At 43.4% G+C, this 22,054-nt stretch overlaps 13 pseudogenes; all 13 read right to left on the bottom strand.

The window, feature by feature from the left end:
• Positions 1–458: 458 nt before the first annotated feature.
• On the bottom strand, positions 459–722 carry LOC130329329 (U2 spliceosomal RNA; annotated as a pseudogene).
• Positions 723–2,194: 1,472 nt separating this feature from the next.
• Positions 2,195–2,458, bottom strand: LOC130329327 (U2 spliceosomal RNA; annotated as a pseudogene).
• A 1,474-nt stretch (positions 2,459–3,932) lies between these two features.
• LOC130329287 (U2 spliceosomal RNA) lies at positions 3,933–4,197 on the bottom strand (annotated as a pseudogene).
• Positions 4,198–5,672: 1,475 nt separating this feature from the next.
• Positions 5,673–5,936, bottom strand: LOC130329283 (U2 spliceosomal RNA; annotated as a pseudogene).
• A 1,473-nt stretch (positions 5,937–7,409) lies between these two features.
• LOC130329326 (U2 spliceosomal RNA) lies at positions 7,410–7,673 on the bottom strand (annotated as a pseudogene).
• A 1,476-nt stretch (positions 7,674–9,149) lies between these two features.
• On the bottom strand, positions 9,150–9,413 carry LOC130329325 (U2 spliceosomal RNA; annotated as a pseudogene).
• Positions 9,414–10,881: 1,468 nt separating this feature from the next.
• On the bottom strand, positions 10,882–11,145 carry LOC130329281 (U2 spliceosomal RNA; annotated as a pseudogene).
• A 1,478-nt stretch (positions 11,146–12,623) lies between these two features.
• On the bottom strand, positions 12,624–12,887 carry LOC130329172 (U2 spliceosomal RNA; annotated as a pseudogene).
• Positions 12,888–14,365: 1,478 nt separating this feature from the next.
• LOC130329323 (U2 spliceosomal RNA) lies at positions 14,366–14,629 on the bottom strand (annotated as a pseudogene).
• A 1,477-nt stretch (positions 14,630–16,106) lies between these two features.
• LOC130329322 (U2 spliceosomal RNA) lies at positions 16,107–16,370 on the bottom strand (annotated as a pseudogene).
• Positions 16,371–17,848: 1,478 nt separating this feature from the next.
• On the bottom strand, positions 17,849–18,112 carry LOC130329321 (U2 spliceosomal RNA; annotated as a pseudogene).
• Positions 18,113–19,586: 1,474 nt separating this feature from the next.
• On the bottom strand, positions 19,587–19,850 carry LOC130329142 (U2 spliceosomal RNA; annotated as a pseudogene).
• Positions 19,851–21,327: 1,477 nt separating this feature from the next.
• On the bottom strand, positions 21,328–21,591 carry LOC130329320 (U2 spliceosomal RNA; annotated as a pseudogene).
• Between the last annotated feature and the right edge of the window lie 463 nt (positions 21,592–22,054).

Genomic DNA, 22,054 nt, shown 5'->3' with positions numbered 1-22,054 from the left:
CACCAGCAGATGGAGACACTCCATTGCAACATTGGTTGTGAGCAGCAGTTTCTAAAAACAAATGCCTCATGGCGGATTTCCCATCCATCAATGGATGGTAAATTTTGTTTTTATCATTCACTGACCACAGATACCAATGCATGGTCAAGCAACAGCAATGACACACCCTTGTGTATAGGCATGAGACCCTCACGTCATTTAACAGGATTCAGCACCACCCACAAGACAGCTACCTGTCATGTCATGTCAAACCTGCACAGGTGTGCTAGATTATTATTATTTAGTTTTATTTTATTTTTTTACACCAATCAGTGTGCAAACATGGTCATTAAAACGCTAAATGAATAGACGTTCATAAACCAGTCAGTGCAACTCATCATTTTGGTCTCCAATTCTCAAACTCAAATTCTCACCCACGGAGGATTAAATGAGAATCTTTCTTGTTTAACACTGGAATGGGGTGGTGCACTGTTCACTACCCGAATATACTGCCACATCGGGTCAATGCATAGGGCGACAGAAGCAAGCTTCCAAATCAGCTCCCTTTCTCAAAAATCCATTTAATTTATGGTCCCCAGATAGGGAACGTATGTATCAGTATGTGCTCACAAGTCACCCAAGTGCAAGTATTCACACAAAAAAAAACGTGCCTCAGGATGCGATCTGTCGCAAGATCCTTTCTTTTTTTACACTTGATCTAAGCCAAAAGGCCTAGAGGGGATAACCGGGAAAGGGGTGGACCCAACCATGTCCCCTTCATGAGCACTCACATTACTCATAGGAATGGAAGGAAGGCTGGCAGCCAACCAGCCTCCCATACACTCTCTGGGTGGGTGGCAGTCAGCCACCCATACATACATACAGCACAGGCTAAACCCACATCATCACTTAAAAAAAGGACAGGCGACCATTGCACTCTGATGGAGCATTTAGCAATGCAATCCATAGCCTGGCTTTTGCCTGAACCCCCATCACTCCTCCTCTTGCATATAAGACAATATTTCAGATCTGCATATGAAAACAACACGCCTACCTTTGTTGCACATAGCTGCCTGCCTGTCTCTAGTTACCCCACTGGCTGTAGCTGCGTCCCTTCCGACATGGAATAACACCAACTGTAACGATAAACTGAAAATTAACAGTATAAACCTGCATCATTTTGGACTCTGGTATTTGCTGAATCCGGGTGACCTGACAATCGATGGTGGTGCCGCTGGTGATTCTGGCCTTCTTGGAATCTGTTGGGCCTATGTGTTAGCTCACACATCACTTGGGTATCCATGGTAACTACCACAACATGGTCATCTGCAGTTTACATCTAGCCCGTGGCATTGAATGGCATTTTAAAAGTGCTAAGGGTCCTGGTGCAATAATCCTCCCATGAGGATCAGCCTCAACGGCTTTGTAGATTGCACTCATGTCAGCAACTCCATATACATTTTTTTTTCTTCATGCTTCTTTCTTCATCCTTTTTTCTTTCTGTCATTCAGACTTTCATTCATTCGATCTCTCTCACTCACTTGCTTTAACTCATTTGTTCTCACTCACTCACTCACTCACTCAATCACTCACTCACTCATTCACTCTCACTCACTCTCACTCTCTCACTCACTCGCTCACTAAGTCAGTCTCTCTCTCTCTCTCTCTCTTTTTCTTTTTATATATATTTTTTTCCGTCTTCTTCTTCTTCTTCTTCTTCTTCAGACCCTGTCATAGCACTAATGCCTTTCCAATACCACCAGCAGATGGAGACACTCCATTGCAACATTGGTTGTGAGCAGCAGTTTCTAAAAACAAATGCCTCATGGCGGATTTCCCATCCATCAATGGATGGTAAATTTTGTTTTTATCATTCACTGACCACAGATACCAATGCATGGTCAAGCAACAGCAATGACACACCCTTGTGTATAGGCATGAGACCCTCACGTCATTTAACAGGATTCAGCACCACCCACAAGACAGCTACCTGTCATGTCATGTCAAACCTGCACAGGTGTGCTAGATTATTATTATTTAGTTTTATTTTATTTTTTTACACCAATCAGTGTGCAAACATGGTCATTAAAACGCTAAATGAATAGACGTTCATAAACCAGTCAGTGCAACTCATCATTTTGGTCTCCAATTCTCAAACTCAAATTCTCACCCACGGAGGATTAAATGAGAATCTTTCTTGTTTAACACTGGAATGGGGTGGTGCACTGTTCACTACCCGAATATACTGCCACATCGGGTCAATGCATAGGGCGACAGAAGCAAGCTTCCAAATCAGCTCCCTTTCTCAAAAATCCATTTAATTTATGGTCCCCAGATAGGGAACGTATGTATCAGTATGTGCTCACAAGTCACCCAAGTGCAAGTATTCACACAAAAAAAAACGTGCCTCAGGATGCGATCTGTCGCAAGATCCTTTCTTTTTTTACACTTGATCTAAGCCAAAAGGCCTAGAGGGGATAACCGGGAAAGGGGTGGACCCAACCATGTCCCCTTCATGAGCACTCACATTACTCATAGGAATGGAAGGAAGGCTGGCAGCCAACCAGCCTCCCATACACTCTCTGGGTGGGTGGCAGTCAGCCACCCATACATACATACAGCACAGGCTAAACCCACATCATCACTTAAAAAAAGGACAGGCGACCATTGCACTCTGATGGAGCATTTAGCAATGCAATCCATAGCCTGGCTTTTGCCTGAACCCCCATCACTCCTCCTCTTGCATATAAGACAATATTTCAGATCTGCATATGAAAACAACACGCCTACCTTTGTTGCACATAGCTGCCTGCCTGTCTCTAGTTACCCCACTGGCTGTAGCTGCGTCCCTTCCGACATGGAATAACACCAACTGTAACGATAAACTGAAAATTAACAGTATAAACCTGCATCATTTTGGACTCTGGTATTTGCTGAATCCGGGTGACCTGACAATCGATGGTGGTGCCGCTGGTGATTCTGGCCTTCTTGGAATCTGTTGGGCCTATGTGTTAGCTCACACATCACTTGGGTATCCATGGTAACTACCACAACATGGTCATCTGCAGTTTACATCTAGCCCGTGGCATTGAATGGCATTTTAAAAGTGCTAAGGGTCCTGGTGCAATAATCCTCCCATGAGGATCAGCCTCAACGGCTTTGTAGATTGCACTCATGTCAGCAACTCCATATACATTTTTTTTTCTTCATGCTTCTTTCTTCATCCTTTTTTCTTTCTGTCATTCAGACTTTCATTCATTCGATCTCTCTCACTCACTTGCTTTAACTCATTTGTTCTCACTCACTCACTCACTCACTCAATCACTCACTCACTCATTCACTCTCACTCACTCTCACTCTCTCACTCACTCGCTCACTAAGTCAGTCTCTCTCTCTCTCTCTCTTTTCTTTTTATATATATTTTTTTCCGTCTTCTTCTTCTTCTTCTTCTTCTTCTTCTTCAGACCCTGTCATAGCACTAATGCCTTTCCAATACCACCAGCAGATGGAGACACTCCATTGCAACATTGGTTGTGAGCAGCAGTTTCTAAAAACAAATGCCTCATGGCGGATTTCCCATCCATCAATGGATGGTAAATTTTGTTTTTATCATTCACTGACCACAGATACCAATGCATGGTCAAGCAACAGCAATGACACACCCTTGTGTATAGGCATGAGACCCTCACGTCATTTAACAGGATTCAGCACCACCCACAAGACAGCTACCTGTCATGTCATGTCAAACCTGCACAGGTGTGCTAGATTATTATTATTTAGTTTTATTTTATTTTTTTACACCAATCAGTGTGCAACATGGTCATTAAAACGCTAAATGAATAGACGTTCATAAACCAGTCAGTGCAACTCATCATTTTGGTCTCCAATTCTCAAACTCAAATTCTCACCCACGGAGGATTAAATGAGAATCTTTCTTGTTTAACACTGGAATGGGGTGGTGCACTGTTCACTACCCGAATATACTGCCACATCGGGTCAATGCATAGGGCGACAGAAGCAAGCTTCCAAATCAGCTCCCTTTCTCAAAAATCCATTTAATTTATGGTCCCCAGATAGGGAACGTATGTATCAGTATGTGCTCACAAGTCACCCAAGTGCAAGTATTCACACAAAAAAAAAACGTGCCTCAGGATGCGATCTGTCGCAAGATCCTTTCTTTTTTTACACTTGATCTAAGCCAAAAGGCCTAGAGGGGATAACCGGGAAAGGGGTGGACCCAACCATGTCCCCTACATGAGCACTCACATTACTCATAGGAATGGAAGGAAGGCTGGCAGCCAACCAGCCTCCCATACACTCTCTGGGTGGGTGGCAGTCAGCCACCCATACATACATACAGCACAGGCTAAACCCACATCATCACTTAAAAAAAGGACAGGCGACCATTGCACTCTGATGGAGCATTTAGCAATGCAATCCATAGCCTGGCTTTTGCCTGAACCCCCATCACTCCTCCTCTTGCATATAAGACAATATTTCAGATCTGCATATGAAAACAACACGCCTACCTTTGTTGCACATAGCTGCCTGCCTGTCTCTAGTTACCCCACTGGCTGTAGCTGCGTCCCTTCCGACATGGAATAACACCAACTGTAACGATAAACTGAAAATTAACAGTATAAACCTGCATCATTTTGGACTCTGGTATTTGCTGAATCCGGGTGACCTGACAATCGATGGTGGTGCCGCTGGTGATTCTGGCCTTCTTGGAATCTGTTGGGCCTATGTGTTAGCTCACACATCACTTGGGTATCCATGGTAACTACCACAACATGGTCATCTGCAGTTTACATCTAGCCCGTGGCATTGAATGGCATTTTAAAAGTGCTAAGGGTCCTGGTGCAATAATCCTCCCATGAGGATCAGCCTCAACGGCTTTGTAGATTGCACTCATGTCAGCAACTCCATATACATTTTTTTTTCTTCATGCTTCTTTCTTCATCCTTTTTTCTTTCTGTCATTCAGACTTTCATTCATTCGATCTCTCTCACTCACTTGCTTTAACTCATTTGTTCTCACTCACTTACTCACTCACTCAATCACTCACTCACTCATTCACTCTCACTCACTCTCACTCTCTCACTCACTCGCTCACTAAGTCAGTCTCTCTCTCTCTCTCTCTCTTTTTCTTTTTATATATATTTTTTTCCGTCTTCTTCTTCTTCTTCTTCTTCTTCTTCAGACCCTGTCATAGCACTAATGCCTTTCCAATACCACCAGCAGATGGAGACACTCCATTGCAACATTGGTTGTGAGCAGCAGTTTCTAAAAACAAATGCCTCATGGCGGATTTCCCATCCATCAATGGATGGTAAATTTTGTTTTTATCATTCACTGACCACAGATACCAATGCATGGTCAAGCAACAGCAATGACACACCCTTGTGTATAGGCATGAGACCCTCACGTCATTTAACAGGATTCAGCACCACCCACAAGACAGCTACCTGTCATGTCATGTCAAACCTGCACAGGTGTGCTAGATTATTATTATTTAGTTTTATTTTATTTTTTTACACCAATCAGTGTGCAAACATGGTCATTAAAACGCTAAATGAATAGACGTTCATAAACCAGTCAGTGCAACTCATCATTTTGGTCTCCAATTCTCAAACTCAAATTCTCACCCACGGAGGATTAAATGAGAATCTTTCTTGTTTATCACTGGAATGGGGTGGTGCACTGTTCACTACCCGAATATACTGCCACATCGGGTCAATGCATAGGGCGACAGAAGCAAGCTTCCAAATCAGCTCCCTTTCTCAAAAATCCATTTAATTTATGGTCCCCAGATAGGGAACGTATGTATCAGTATGTGCTCACAAGTCACCCAAGTGCAAGTATTCACACAAAAATAAACGTGCCTCAGGATGCGATCTGTCGCAAGATCCTTTCTTTTTTTACACTTGATCTAAGCCAAAAGGCCTAGAGGGGATAACCGGGAAAGGGGTGGACCCAACCATGTCCCCTTCATGAGCACTCACATTACTCATAGGAATGGAAGGAAGGCTGGCAGCCAACCAGCCTCCCATACACTCTCTGGGTGGGTGGCAGTCAGCCACCCATACATACATACAGCACAGGCTAAACCCACATCATCACTTAAAAAAAGGACAGGCGACCATTGCACTCTGATGGAGCATTTAGCAATGCAATCCATAGCCTGGCTTTTGCCTGAACCCCCATCACTCCTCCTCTTGCATATAAGACAATATTTCAGATCTGCATATGAAAACAACACGCCTACCTTTGTTGCACATAGCTGCCTGCCTGTCTCTAGTTACCCCACTGGCTGTAGCTGCGTCCCTTCCGACATGGAATAACACCAACTGTAACGATAAACTGAAAATTAACAGTATAAACCTGCATCATTTTGGACTCTGGTATTTGCTGAATCCGGGTGACCTGACAATCGATGGTGGTGCCGCTGGTGATTCTGGCCTTCTTGGAATCTGTTGGGCCTATGTGTTAGCTCACACATCACTTGGGTATCCATGGTAACTACCACAACATGGTCATCTGCAGTTTACATCTAGCCCGTGGCATTGAATGGCATTTTAAAAGTGCTAAGGGTCCTGGTGCAATAATCCTCCCATGAGGATCAGCCTCAACGGCTTTGTAGATTGCACTCATGTCAGCAACTCCATATACATTTTTTTTTCTTCATGCTTCTTTCTTCATCCTTTTTTCTTTCTGTCATTCAGACTTTCATTCATTCGATCTCTCTCACTCACTTGCTTTAACTCATTTGTTCTCACTCACTCACTCACTCACTCAATCACTCACTCACTCATTCACTCTCACTCACTCTCACTCTCTCACTCACTCGCTCACTAAGTCAGTCTCTCTCTCTCTTTTTCTTTTTATATATATTTTTTTCCGTCTTCTTCTTCTTCTTCTTCTTCTTCTTCTTCTTCAGACCCTGTCATAGCACTAATGCCTTTCCAATACCACCAGCAGATGGAGACACTCCATTGCAACATTGGTTGTGAGCAGCAGTTTCTAAAAACAAATGCCTCATGGCGGATTTCCCATCCATCAATGGATGGTAAATTTTGTTTTTATCATTCACTGACCACAGATACCAATGCATGGTCAAGCAACAGCAATGACACACCCTTGTGTATAGGCATGAGACCCTCACGTCATTTAACAGGATTCAGCACCACCCACAAGACAGCTACCTGTCATGTCATGTCAAACCTGCACAGGTGTGCTAGATTATTATTATTTAGTTTTATTTTATTTTTTTACACCAATCAGTGTGCAAACATGGTCATTAAAACGCTAAATGAATAGACGTTCATAAACCAGTCAGTGCAACTCATCATTTTGGTCTCCAATTCTCAAACTCAAATTCTCACCCACGGAGGATTAAATGAGAATCTTTCTTGTTTAACACTGGAATGGGGTGGTGCACTGTTCACTACCCGAATATACTGCCACATCGGGTCAATGCATAGGGCGACAGAAGCAAGCTTCCAAATCAGCTCCCTTTCTCAAAAATCCATTTAATTTATGGTCCCCAGATAGGGAACGTATGTATCAGTATGTGCTCACAAGTCACCCAAGTGCAAGTATTCACACAAAAAAAAACGTGCCTCAGGATGCGATCTGTCGCAAGATCCTTTCTTTTTTTACACTTGATCTAAGCCAAAAGGCCTAGAGGGGATAACCGGGAAAGGGGTGGACCCAACCATGTCCCCTTCATGAGCACTCACATTACTCATAGGAATGGAAGGAAGGCTGGCAGCCAACCAGCCTCCCATACACTCTCTGGGTGGGTGGCAGTCAGCCACCCATACATACATACAGCACAGGCTAAACCCACATCATCACTTAAAAAAAGGACAGGCGACCATTGCACTCTGATGGAGCATTTAGCAATGCAATCCATAGCCTGGCTTTTGCCTGAACCCCCATCACTCCTCCTCTTGCATATAAGACAATATTTCAGATCTGCATATGAAAACAACACGCCTACCTTTGTTGCACATAGCTGCCTGCCTGTCTCTAGTTACCCCACTGGCTGTAGCTGCGTCCCTTCCGACATGGAATAACACCAACTGTAACGATAAACTGAAAATTAACAGTATAAACCTGCATCATTTTGGACTCTGGTATTTGCTGAATCCGGGTGACCTGACAATCGATGGTGGTGCCGCTGGTGATTCTGGCCTTCTTGGAATCTGTTGGGCCTATGTGTTAGCTCACACATCACTTGGGTATCCATGGTAACTACCACAACATGGTCATCTGCAGTTTACATCTAGCCCGTGGCATTGAATGGCATTTTAAAAGTGCTAAGGGTCCTGGTGCAATAATCCTCCCATGAGGATCAGCCTCAACGGCTTTGTAGATTGCACTCATGTCAGCAACTCCATATACATTTTTTTTTCTTCATGCTTCTTTCTTCATCCTTTTTTCTTTCTGTCATTCAGACTTTCATTCATTCGATCTCTCTCACTCACTTGCTTTAACTCATTTGTTCTCACTCACTCACTCACTCAATCACTCACTCACTCATTCACTCTCACTCACTCTCACTCTCTCACTCACTCGCTCACTAAGTCAGTCTCTCTCTCTCTCTCTCTCTCTTTTTCTTTTTATATATATTTTTTTCCGTCTTCTTCTTCTTCTTCTTCTTCTTCTTCTTCAGACCCTGTCATAGCACTAATGCCTTTCCAATACCACCAGCAGATGGAGACACTCCATTGCAACATTGGTTGTGAGCAGCAGTTTCTAAAAACAAATGCCTCATGGCGGATTTCCCATCCATCAATGGATGGTAAATTTTGTTTTTATCATTCACTGACCACAGATACCAATGCATGGTCAAGCAACAGCAATGACACACCCTTGTGTATAGGCATGAGACCCTCACGTCATTTAACAGGATTCAGCACCACCCACAAGACAGCTACCTGTCATGTCATGTCAAACCTGCACAGGTGTGCTAGATTATTATTATTTAGTTTTATTTTATTTTTTTACACCAATCAGTGTGCAAACATGGTCATTAAAACGCTAAATGAATAGACGTTCATAAACCAGTCAGTGCAACTCATCATTTTGGTCTCCAATTCTCAAACTCAAATTCTCACCCACGGAGGATTAAATGAGAATCTTTCTTGTTTAACACTGGAATGGGGTGGTGCACTGTTCACTACCCGAATATACTGCCACATCGGGTCAATGCATAGGGCGACAGAAGCAAGCTTCCAAATCAGCTCCCTTTCTCAAAAATCCATTTAATTTATGGTCCCCAGATAGGGAACGTATGTATCAGTATGTGCTCACAAGTCACCCAAGTGCAAGTATTCACACAAAAAAAAACGTGCCTCAGGATGCGATCTGTCGCAAGATCCTTTCTTTTTTTACACTTGATCTAAGCCAAAAGGCCTAGAGGGGATAACCGGGAAAGGGGTGGACCCAACCATGTCCCCTTCATGAGCACTCACATTACTCATAGGAATGGAAGGAAGGCTGGCAGCCAACCAGCCTCCCATACACTCTCTGGGTGGGTGGCAGTCAGCCACCCATACATACATACAGCACAGGCTAAACCCACATCATCACTTAAAAAAAGGACAGGCGACCATTGCACTCTGATGGAGCATTTAGCAATGCAATCCATAGCCTGGCTTTTGCCTGAACCCCCATCACTCCTCCTCTTGCATATAAGACAATATTTCAGATCTGCATATGAAAACAACACGCCTACCTTTGTTGCACATAGCTGCCTGCCTGTCTCTAGTTACCCCACTGGCTGTAGCTGCGTCCCTTCCGACATGGAATAACACCAACTGTAACGATAAACTGAAAATTAACAGTATAAACCTGCATCATTTTGGACTCTGGTATTTGCTGAATCCGGGTGACCTGACAATCGATGGTGGTGCCGCTGGTGATTCTGGCCTTCTTGGAATCTGTTGGGCCTATGTGTTAGCTCACACATCACTTGGGTATCCATGGTAACTACCACAACATGGTCATCTGCAGTTTACATCTAGCCCGTGGCATTGAATGGCATTTTAAAAGTGCTAAGGGTCCTGGTGCAATAATCCTCCCATGAGGATCAGCCTCAACGGCTTTGTAGATTGCACTCATGTCAGCAACTCCATATACATTTTTTTTTCTTCATGCTTCTTTCTTCATCCTTTTTTCTTTCTGTCATTCAGACTTTCATTCATTCGATCTCTCTCACTCACTTGCTTTAACTCATTTGTTCTCACTCACTCACTCACTCAATCACTCACTCACTCATTCACTCTCACTCACTCTCACTCTCTCACTCACTCGCTCACTAAGTCAGTCTCTCTCTCTCTCTCTCTCTTTTTCTTTTTATATATATTTTTTTCCGTCTTCTTCTTCTTCTTCTTCTTCTTCAGACCCTGTCATAGCACTAATGCCTTTCCAATACCACCAGCAGATGGAGACACTCCATTGCAACATTGGTTGTGAGCAGCAGTTTCTAAAAACAAATGCCTCATGGCGGATTTCCCATCCATCAATGGATGGTAAATTTTGTTTTTATCATTCACTGACCACAGATACCAATGCATGGTCAAGCAACAGCAATGACACACCCTTGTGTATAGGCATGAGACCCTCACGTCATTTAACAGGATTCAGCACCACCCACAAGACAGCTACCTGTCATGTCATGTCAAACCTGCACAGGTGTGCTAGATTATTATTATTTAGTTTTATTTTATTTTTTTACACCAATCAGTGTGCAAACATGGTCATTAAAACGCTAAATGAATAGACGTTCATAAACCAGTCAGTGCAACTCATCATTTTGGTCTCCAATTCTCAAACTCAAATTCTCACCCACGGAGGATTAAATGAGAATCTTTCTTGTTTAACACTGGAATGGGGTGGTGCACTGTTCACTACCCGAATATACTGCCACATCGGGTCAATGCATAGGGCGACAGAAGCAAGCTTCCAAATCAGCTCCCTTTCTCAAAAATCCATTTAATTTATGGTCCCCAGATAGGGAACGTATGTATCAGTATGTGCTCACAAGTCACCCAAGTGCAAGTATTCACACAAAAATAAACGTGCCTCAGGATGCGATCTGTCGCAAGATCCTTTCTTTTTTTACACTTGATCTAAGCCAAAAGGCCTAGAGGGGATAACCGGGAAAGGGGTGGACCCAACCATGTCCCCTTCATGAGCACTCACATTACTCATAGGAATGGAAGGAAGGCTGGCAGCCAACCAGCCTCCCATACACTCTCTGGGTGGGTGGCAGTCAGCCACCCATACATACATACAGCACAGGCTAAACCCACATCATCACTTAAAAAAAGGACAGGCGACCATTGCACTCTGATGGAGCATTTAGCAATGCAATCCATAGCCTGGCTTTTGCCTGAACCCCCATCACTCCTCCTCTTGCATATAAGACAATATTTCAGATCTGCATATGAAAACAACACGCCTACCTTTGTTGCACATAGCTGCCTGCCTGTCTCTAGTTACCCCACTGGCTGTAGCTGCGTCCCTTCCGACATGGAATAACACCAACTGTAACGATAAACTGAAAATTAACAGTATAAACCTGCATCATTTTGGACTCTGGTATTTGCTGAATCCGGGTGACCTGACAATCGATGGTGGTGCCGCTGGTGATTCTGGCCTTCTTGGAATCTGTTGGGCCTATGTGTTAGCTCACACATCACTTGGGTATCCATGGTAACTACCACAACATGGTCATCTGCAGTTTACATCTAGCCCGTGGCATTGAATGGCATTTTAAAAGTGCTAAGGGTCCTGGTGCAATAATCCTCCCATGAGGATCAGCCTCAACGGCTTTGTAGATTGCACTCATGTCAGCAACTCCATATACATTTTTTTTTCTTCATGCTTCTTTCTTCATCCTTTTTTCTTTCTGTCATTCAGACTTTCATTCATTCGATCTCTCTCACTCACTTGCTTTAACTCATTTGTTCTCACTCACTCACTCACTCACTCAATCACTCACTCACTCATTCACTCTCACTCACTCTCACTCTCTCACTCACTCGCTCACTAAGTCAGTCTCTCTCTCTCTCTCTCTCTTTTTCTTTTTATATATATTTTTTTCCGTCTTCTTCTTCTTCTTCTTCTTCTTCTTCTTCAGACCCTGTCATAGCACTAATGCCTTTCCAATACCACCAGCAGATGGAGACACTCCATTGCAACATTGGTTGTGAGCAGCAGTTTCTAAAAACAAATGCCTCATGGCGGATTTCCCATCCATCAATGGATGGTAAATTTTGTTTTTATCATTCACTGACCACAGATACCAATGCATGGTCAAGCAACAGCAATGACACACCCTTGTGTATAGGCATGAGACCCTCACGTCATTTAACAGGATTCAGCACCACCCACAAGACAGCTACCTGTCATGTCATGTCAAACCTGCACAGGTGTGCTAGATTATTATTATTTAGTTTTATTTTATTTTTTTACACCAATCAGTGTGCAAACATGGTCATTAAAACGCTAAATGAATAGACGTTCATAAACCAGTCAGTGCAACTCATCATTTTGGTCTCCAATTCTCAAACTCAAATTCTCACCCACGGAGGATTAAATGAGAATCTTTCTTGTTTAACACTGGAATGGGGTGGTGCACTGTTCACTACCCGAATATACTGCCACATCGGGTCAATGCATAGGGCAACAGAAGCAAGCTTCCAAATCAGCTCCCTTTCTCAAAAATCCATTTAATTTATGGTCCCCAGATAGGGAACGTATGTATCAGTATGTGCTCACAAGTCACCCAAGTGCAAGTATTCACACAAAAAAAAACGTGCCTCAGGATGCGATCTGTCGCAAGATCCTTTCTTTTTTTACACTTGATCTAAGCCAAAAGGCCTAGAGGGGATAACCGGGAAAGGGGTGGACCCAACCATGTCCCCTTCATGAGCACTCACATTACTCATAGGAATGGAAGGAAGGCTGGCAGCCAACCAGCCTCCCATACACTCTCTGGGTGGGTGGCAGTCAGCCACCCATACATACATACAGCACAGGCTAAACCCACATCATCACTTAAAAAAAGGACAGGCGACCATTGCACTCTGATGGAGCATTTAGCAATGCAATCCATAGCCTGGCTTTTGCCTGAACCCCCATCACTCCTCCTCTTGCATATAAGACAATATTTCAGATCTGCATATGAAAACAACACGCCTACCTTTGTTGCACATAGCTGCCTGCCTGTCTCTAGTTACCCCACTGGCTGTAGCTGCGTCCCTTCCGACATGGAATAACACCAACTGTAACGATAAACTGAAAATTAACAGTATAAACCTGCATCATTTTGGACTCTGGTATTTGCTGAATCCGGGTGACCTGACAATCGATGGTGGTGACGCTGGTGATTCTGGCCTTCTTGGAATCTGTTGGGCCTATGTGTTAGCTCACACATCACTTGGGTATCCATGGTAACTACCACAACATGGTCATCTGCAGTTTACATCTAGCCCGTGGCATTGAATGGCATTTTAAAAGTGCTAAGGGTCCTGGTGCAATAATCCTCCCATGAGGATCAGCCTCAACGGCTTTGTAGATTGCACTCATGTCAGCAACTCCATATACATTTTTTTTTCTTCATGCTTCTTTCTTCATCCTTTTTTCTTTCTGTCATTCAGACTTTCATTCATTCGATCTCTCTCACTCACTTGCTTTAACTCATTTGTTCTCACTCACTCACTCACTCACTCAATCACTCACTCACTCATTCACTCTCACTCACTCTCACTCTCTCACTCACTCGCTCACTAAGTCAGTCTCTCTCTCTCTCTCTCTCTTTTTCTTTTTATATATATTTTTTTCCGTCTTCTTCTTCTTCTTCTTCTTCTTCTTCTTCAGACCCTGTCATAGCACTAATGCCTTTCCAATACCACCAGCAGATGGAGACACTCCATTGCAACATTGGTTGTGAGCAGCAGTTTCTAAAAACAAATGCCTCATGGCGGATTTCCCATCCATCAATGGATGGTAAATTTTGTTTTTATCATTCACTGACCACAGATACCAATGCATGGTCAAGCAACAGCAATGACACACCCTTGTGTATAGGCATGAGACCCTCACGTAATTTAACAGGATTCAGCACCACCCACAAGACAGCTACCTGTCATGTCATGTCAAACCTGCACAGGTGTGCTAGATTATTATTATTTAGTTTTATTTTATTTTTTTACACCAATCAGTGTGCAAACATGGTCATTAAAACGCTAAATGAATAGACGTTCATAAACCAGTCAGTGCAACTCATCATTTTGGTCTCCAATTCTCAAACTCAAATTCTCACCCACGGAGGATTAAATGAGAATCTTTCTTGTTTAACACTGGAATGGGGTGGTGCACTGTTCACTACCCGAATATACTGCCACATCGGGTCAATGCATAGGGCGACAGAAGCAAGCTTCCAAATCAGCTCCCTTTCTCAAAAATCCATTTAATTTATGGTCCCCAGATAGGGAACGTATGTATCAGTATGTGCTCACAAGTCACCCAAGTGCAAGTATTCACACAAAAAAAAACGTGCCTCAGGATGCGATCTGTCGCAAGATCCTTTCTTTTTTTACACTTGATCTAAGCCAAAAGGCCTAGAGGGGATAACCGGGAAAGGGGTGGACCCAACCATGTCCCCTTCATGAGCACTCACATTACTCATAGGAATGGAAGGAAGGCTGGCAGCCAACCAGCCTCCCATACACTCTCTGGGTGGGTGGCAGTCAGCCACCCATACATACATACAGCACAGGCTAAACCCACATCATCACTTAAAAAAAGGACAGGCGACCATTGCACTCTGATGGAGCATTTAGCAATGCAATCCATAGCCTGGCTTTTGCCTGAACCCCCATCACTCCTCCTCTTGCATATAAGACAATATTTCAGATCTGCATATGAAAACAACACGCCTACCTTTGTTGCACATAGCTGCCTGCCTGTCTCTAGTTACCCCACTGGCTGTAGCTGCGTCCCTTCCGACATGGAATAACACCAACTGTAACGATAAACTGAAAATTAACAGTATAAACCTGCATCATTTTGGACTCTGGTATTTGCTGAATCCGGGTGACCTGACAATCGATGGTGGTGCCGCTGGTGATTCTGGCCTTCTTGGAATCTGTTGGGCCTATGTGTTAGCTCACACATCACTTGGGTATCCATGGTAACTACCACAACATGGTCATCTGCAGTTTACATCTAGCCCGTGGCATTGAATGGCATTTTAAAAGTGCTAAGGGTCCTGGTGCAATAATCCTCCCATGAGGATCAGCCTCAACGGCTTTGTAGATTGCACTCATGTCAGCAACTCCATATACATTTTTTTTTCTTCATGCTTCTTTCTTCATCCTTTTTTCTTTCTGTCATTCAGACTTTCATTCATTCGATCTCTCTCACTCACTTGCTTTAACTCATTTGTTCTCACTCACTCACTCACTCAATCACTCACTCACTCATTCACTCTCACTCACTCTCACTCTCTCACTCACTCGCTCACTAAGTCAGTCTCTCTCTCTCTCTCTCTCTTTTTCTTTTTATATATATTTTTTTCCGTCTTCTTCTTCTTCTTCTTCTTCTTCTTCTTCTTCAGACCCTGTCATAGCACTAATGCCTTTCCAATACCACCAGCAGATGGAGACACTCCATTGCAACATTGGTTGTGAGCAGCAGTTTCTAAAAACAAATGCCTCATGGCGGATTTCCCATCCATCAATGGATGGTAAATTTTGTTTTTATCATTCACTGACCACAGATACCAATGCATGGTCAAGCAACAGCAATGACACACCCTTGTGTATAGGCATGAGACCCTCACGTCATTTAACAGGATTCAGCACCACCCACAAGACAGCTACCTGTCATGTCATGTCAAACCTGCACAGGTGTGCTAGATTATTATTATTTAGTTTTATTTTATTTTTTTACACCAATCAGTGTGCAAACATGGTCATTAAAACGCTAAATGAATAGACGTTCATAAACCAGTCAGTGCAACTCATCATTTTGGTCTCCAATTCTCAAACTCAAATTCTCACCCACGGAGGATTAAATGAGAATCTTTCTTGTTTAACACTGGAATGGGGTGGTGCACTGTTCACTACCCGAATATACTGCCACATCGGGTCAATGCATAGGGCGACAGAAGCAAGCTTCCAAATCAGCTCCCTTTCTCAAAAATCCATTTAATTTATGGTCCCCAGATAGGGAACGTATGTATCAGTATGTGCTCACAAGTCACCCAAGTGCAAGTATTCACACAAAAAAAAACGTGCCTCAGGATGCGATCTGTCGCAAGATCCTTTCTTTTTTTACACTTGATCTAAGCCAAAAGGCCTAGAGGGGATAACCGGGAAAGGGGTGGACCCAACCATGTCCCCTTCATGAGCACTCACATTACTCATAGGAATGGAAGGAAGGCTGGCAGCCAACCAGCCTCCCATACACTCTCTGGATGGGTGGCAGTCAGCCACCCATACATACATACAGCACAGGCTAAACCCACATCATCACTTAAAAAAAGGACAGGCGACCATTGCACTCTGATGGAGCATTTAGCAATGCAATCCATAGCCTGGCTTTTGCCTGAACCCCCATCACTCCTCCTCTTGCATATAAGACAATATTTCAGATCTGCATATGAAAACAACACGCCTACCTTTGTTGCACATAGCTGCCTGCCTGTCTCTAGTTACCCCACTGGCTGTAGCTGCGTCCCTTCCGACATGGAATAACACCAACTGTAACGATAAACTGAAAATTAACAGTATAAACCTGCATCATTTTGGACTCTGGTATTTGCTGAATCCGGGTGACCTGACAATCGATGGTGGTGCCGCTGGTGATTCTGGCCTTCTTGGAATCTGTTGGGCCTATGTGTTAGCTCACACATCACTTGGGTATCCATGGTAACTACCACAACATGGTCATCTGCAGTTTACATCTAGCCCGTGGCATTGAATGGCATTTTAAAAGTGCTAAGGGTCCTGGTGCAATAATCCTCCCATGAGGATCAGCCTCAACGGCTTTGTAGATTGCACTCATGTCAGCAACTCCATATACATTTTTTTTTCTTCATGCTTCTTTCTTCATCCTTTTTTCTTTCTGTCATTCAGACTTTCATTCATTCGATCTCTCTCACTCACTTGCTTTAACTCATTTGTTCTCACTCACTCACTCACTCACTCAATCACTCACTCACTCATTCACTCTCACTCACTCTCACTCTCTCACTCACTCGCTCACTAAGTCAGTCTCTCTCTCTCTCTCTCTCTTTTTCTTTTTATATATATTTTTTTCCGTCTTCTTCTTCTTCTTCTTCTTCTTCTTCTTCAGACCCTGTCATAGCACTAATGCCTTTCCAATACCACCAGCAGATGGAGACACTCCATTGCAACATTGGTTGTGAGCAGCAGTTTCTAAAAACAAATGCCTCATGGCGGATTTCCCATCCATCAATGGATGGTAAATTTTGTTTTTATCATTCACTGACCACAGATACCAATGCATGGTCAAGCAACAGCAATGACACACCCTTGTGTATAGGCATGAGACCCTCACGTCATTTAACAGGATTCAGCACCACCCACAAGACAGCTACCTGTCATGTCATGTCAAACCTGCACAGGTGTGCTAGATTATTATTATTTAGTTTTATTTTATTTTTTTACACCAATCAGTGTGCAAACATGGTCATTAAAACGCTAAATGAATAGACGTTCATAAACCAGTCAGTGCAACTCATCATTTTGGTCTCCAATTCTCAAACTCAAATTCTCACCCACGGAGGATTAAATGAGAATCTTTCTTGTTTAACACTGGAATGGGGTGGTGCACTGTTCACTACCCGAATATACTGCCACATCGGGTCAATGCATAGGGCGACAGAAGCAAGCTTCCAAATCAGCTCCCTTTCTCAAAAATCCATTTAATTTATGGTCCCCAGATAGGGAACGTATGTATCAGTATGTGCTCACAAGTCACCCAAGTGCAAGTATTCACACAAAAAAAAACGTGCCTCAGGATGCGATCTGTCGCAAGATCCTTTCTTTTTTTACACTTGATCTAAGCCAAAAGGCCTAGAGGGGATAACCGGGAAAGGGGTGGACCCAACCATGTCCCCTTCATGAGCACTCACATTACTCATAGGAATGGAAGGAAGGCTGGCAGCCAACCAGCCTCCCATACACTCTCTGGGTGGGTGGCAGTCAGCCACCCATACATACATACAGCACAGGCTAAACCCACATCATCACTTAAAAAAAGGACAGGCGACCATTGCACTCTGATGGAGCATTTAGCAATGCAATCCATAGCCTGGCTTTTGCCTGAACCCCCATCACTCCTCCTCTTGCATATAAGACAATATTTCAGATCTGCATATGAAAACAACACGCCTACCTTTGTTGCACATAGCTGCCTGCCTGTCTCTAGTTACCCCACTGGCTGTAGCTGCGTCCCTTCCGACATGGAATAACACCAACTGTAACGATAAACTGAAAATTAACAGTATAAACCTGCATCATTTTGGACTCTGGTATTTGCTGAATCCGGGTGACCTGACAATCGATGGTGGTGCCGCTGGTGATTCTGGCCTTCTTGGAATCTGTTGGGCCTATGTGTTAGCTCACACATCACTTGGGTATCCATGGTAACTACCACAACATGGTCATCTGCAGTTTACATCTAGCCCGTGGCATTGAATGGCATTTTAAAAGTGCTAAGGGTCCTGGTGCAATAATCCTCCCATGAGGATCAGCCTCAACGGCTTTGTAGATTGCACTCATGTCAGCAACTCCATATACATTTTTTTTTCTTCATGCTTCTTTCTTCATCCTTTTTTCTTTCTGTCATTCAGACTTTCATTCATTCGATCTCTCTCACTCACTTGCTTTAACTCATTTGTTCTCACTCACTCACTCACTCAATCACTCACTCACTCATTCACTCTCACTCACTCTCACTCTCTCACTCACTCGCTCACTAAGTCAGTCTCTCTCTCTCTCTCTCTCTTTTTCTTTTTATATATATTTTTTTCCGTCTTCTTCTTCTTCTTCTTCTTCTTCTTCTTCAGACCCTGTCATAGCACTAATGCCTTTCCAATACCACCAGCAGATGGAGACACTCCATTGCAACATTGGTTGTGAGCAGCAGTTTCTAAAAACAAATGCCTCATGGCGGATTTCCCATCCATCAATGGATGGTAAATTTTGTTTTTATCATTCACTGACCACAGATACCAATGCATGGTCAAGCAACAGCAATGACACACCCTTGTGTATAGGCATGAGACCCTCACGTCATTTAACAGGATTCAGCACCACCCACAAGACAGCTACCTGTCATGTCATGTCAAACCTGCACAGGTGTGCTAGATTATTATTATTTAGTTTTATTTTATTTTTTTACACCAATCAGTGTGCAAACATGGTCATTAAAACGCTAAATGAATAGACGTTCATAAACCAGTCAGTGCAACTCATCATTTTGGTCTCCAATTCTCAAACTCAAATTCTCACCCACGGAGGATTAAATGAGAATCTTTCTTGTTTAACACTGGAATGGGGTGGTGCACTGTTCCTACCCGAATATACTGCCACATCGGGTCAATGCATAGGGCGACAGAAGCAAGCTTCCAAATCAGCTCCCTTTCTCAAAAATCCATTTAATTTATGGTCCCCAGATAGGGAACGTATGTATCAGTATGTGCTCACAAGTCACCCAAGTGCAAGTATTCACACAAAAAAAAAACGTGCCTCAGGATGCGATCTGTCACAAGATCCTTTCTTTTTTTACACTTGATCTAAGCCAAAAGGCCTAGAGGGGATAACCGGGAAAGGGGTGGACCCAACCATGTCCCCTTCATGAGCACTCACATTACTCATAGGAATGGAAGGAAGGCTGGCAGCCAACCAGCCTCCCATACACTCTCTGGGTGGGTGGCAGTCAGCCACCCATACATACATACAGCACAGGCTAAACCCACATCATCACTTAAAAAAAGGACAGGCGACCATTGCACTCTGATGGAGCATTTAGCAATGCAATCCATAGCCTGGCTTTTGCCTGAACCCCCATCACTCCTCCTCTTGCATATAAGACAATATTTCAGATCTGCATATGAAAACAACACGCCTACCTTTGTTGCACATAGCTGCCTGCCTGTCTCTAGTTACCCCACTGGCTGTAGCTGCGTCCCTTCCGACATGGAATAACACCAACTGTAACGATAAACTGAAAATTAACAGTATAAACCTGCATCATTTTGGACTCTGGTATTTGCTGAATCCGGGTGACCTGACAATCGATGGTGGTGCCGCTGGTGATTCTGGCCTTCTTGGAATCTGTTGGGCCTATGTGTTAGCTCACACATCACTTGGGTATCCATGGTAACTACCACAACATGGTCATCTGCAGTTTACATCTAGCCCGTGGCATTGAATGGCATTTTAAAAGTGCTAAGGGTCCTGGTGCAATAATCCTCCCATGAGGATCAGCCTCAACGGCTTTGTAGATTGCACTCATGTCAGCAACTCCATATACATTTTTTTTTCTTCATGCTTCTTTCTTCATCCTTTTTTCTTTCTGTCATTCAGACTTTCATTCATTCGATCTCTCTCACTCACTTGCTTTAACTCATTTGTTCTCACTCACTCACTCACTCAATCACTCACTCACTCATTCACTCTCACTCACTCTCACTCTCTCACTCACTCGCTCACTAAGTCAGTCTCTCTCTCTCTCTCTCTCTTTTTCTTTTTATATATATTTTTTTCCATCTTCTTCTTCTTCTTCTTCTTCTTCTTCTTCTTCAGACCCTGTCATAGCACTAATGCCTTTCCAATACCACCAGCAGATGGAGACACTCCATTGCAACATTGGTTGTGAGCAGCAGTTTCTAAAAACAAATGCCTCATGGCGGATTTCCCATCCATCAATGGATGGTAAATTTTGTTTTTATCATTCACTGACCACAGATACCAATGCATGGTCAAGCAACAGCAATGACACACCCTTGTGTATAGGCATGAGACCCTCACGTCATTTAACAGGATTCAGCACCACCCACAAGACAGCTACCTGTCATGTCATGTCAAACCTGCACAGGTGTGCTAGATTATTATTATTTAGTTTTATTTTATTTTTTTACACCAATCAGTGTGCAAACATGGTCATTAAAACGCTAAATGAATAGACGTTCATAAACCAGTCAGTGCAACTCATCATTTTGGTCTCCAATTCTCAAACTCAAATTCTCACCCACGGAGGATTAAATGAGAATCTTTCTTGTTTAACACTGGAATGGGGTGGTGCACTGTTCACTACCCGAATATACTGCCACATCGGGTCAATGCATAGGGCGACAGAAGCAAGCTTCCAAATCAGCTCCCTTTCTCAAAAATCCATTTAATTTATGGTCCCCAGATAGGGAACGTATGTATCAGTATGTGCTCACAAGTCACCCAAGTGCAAGTATTCACACAAAAAAAAACGTGCCTCAGGATGCGATCTGTCGCAAGATCCTTTCTTTTTTTACACTTGATCTAAGCCAAAAGGCCTAGAGGGGATAACCGGGAAAGGGGTGGACCCAACCATGTCCCCTTCATGAGCACTCACATTACTCATAGGAATGGAAGGAAGGCTGGCAGCCAACCAGCCTCCCATACACTCTCTGGGTGGGTGGCAGTCAGCCACCCATACATACATACAGCACAGGCTAAACCCACATCATCACTTAAAAAAAGGACAGGCGACCATTGCACTCTGATGGAGCATTTAGCAATGCAATCCATAGCCTGGCTTTTGCCTGAACCCCCATCACTCCTCCTCTTGCATATAAGACAATATTTCAGATCTGCATATGAAAACAACACGCCTACCTTTGTTGCACATAGCTGCCTGCCTGTCTCTAGTTACCCCACTGGCTGTAGCTGCGTCCCTTCCGACATGGAATAACACCAACTGTAACGATAAACTGAAAATTAACAGTATAAACCTGCATCATTTTGGACTCTGGTATTTGCTGAATCCG

The sequence above is a fragment of the Hyla sarda genome, unplaced genomic scaffold (assembly GCF_029499605.1).
Source record: "Hyla sarda isolate aHylSar1 unplaced genomic scaffold, aHylSar1.hap1 scaffold_316, whole genome shotgun sequence".
NCBI lineage: Eukaryota > Metazoa > Chordata > Amphibia > Anura > Hylidae > Hyla > Hyla sarda.
The sequence above is the reverse complement of the archived record's forward strand: the minus strand, read 5'-3'. Positions and strand labels throughout refer to the sequence as shown.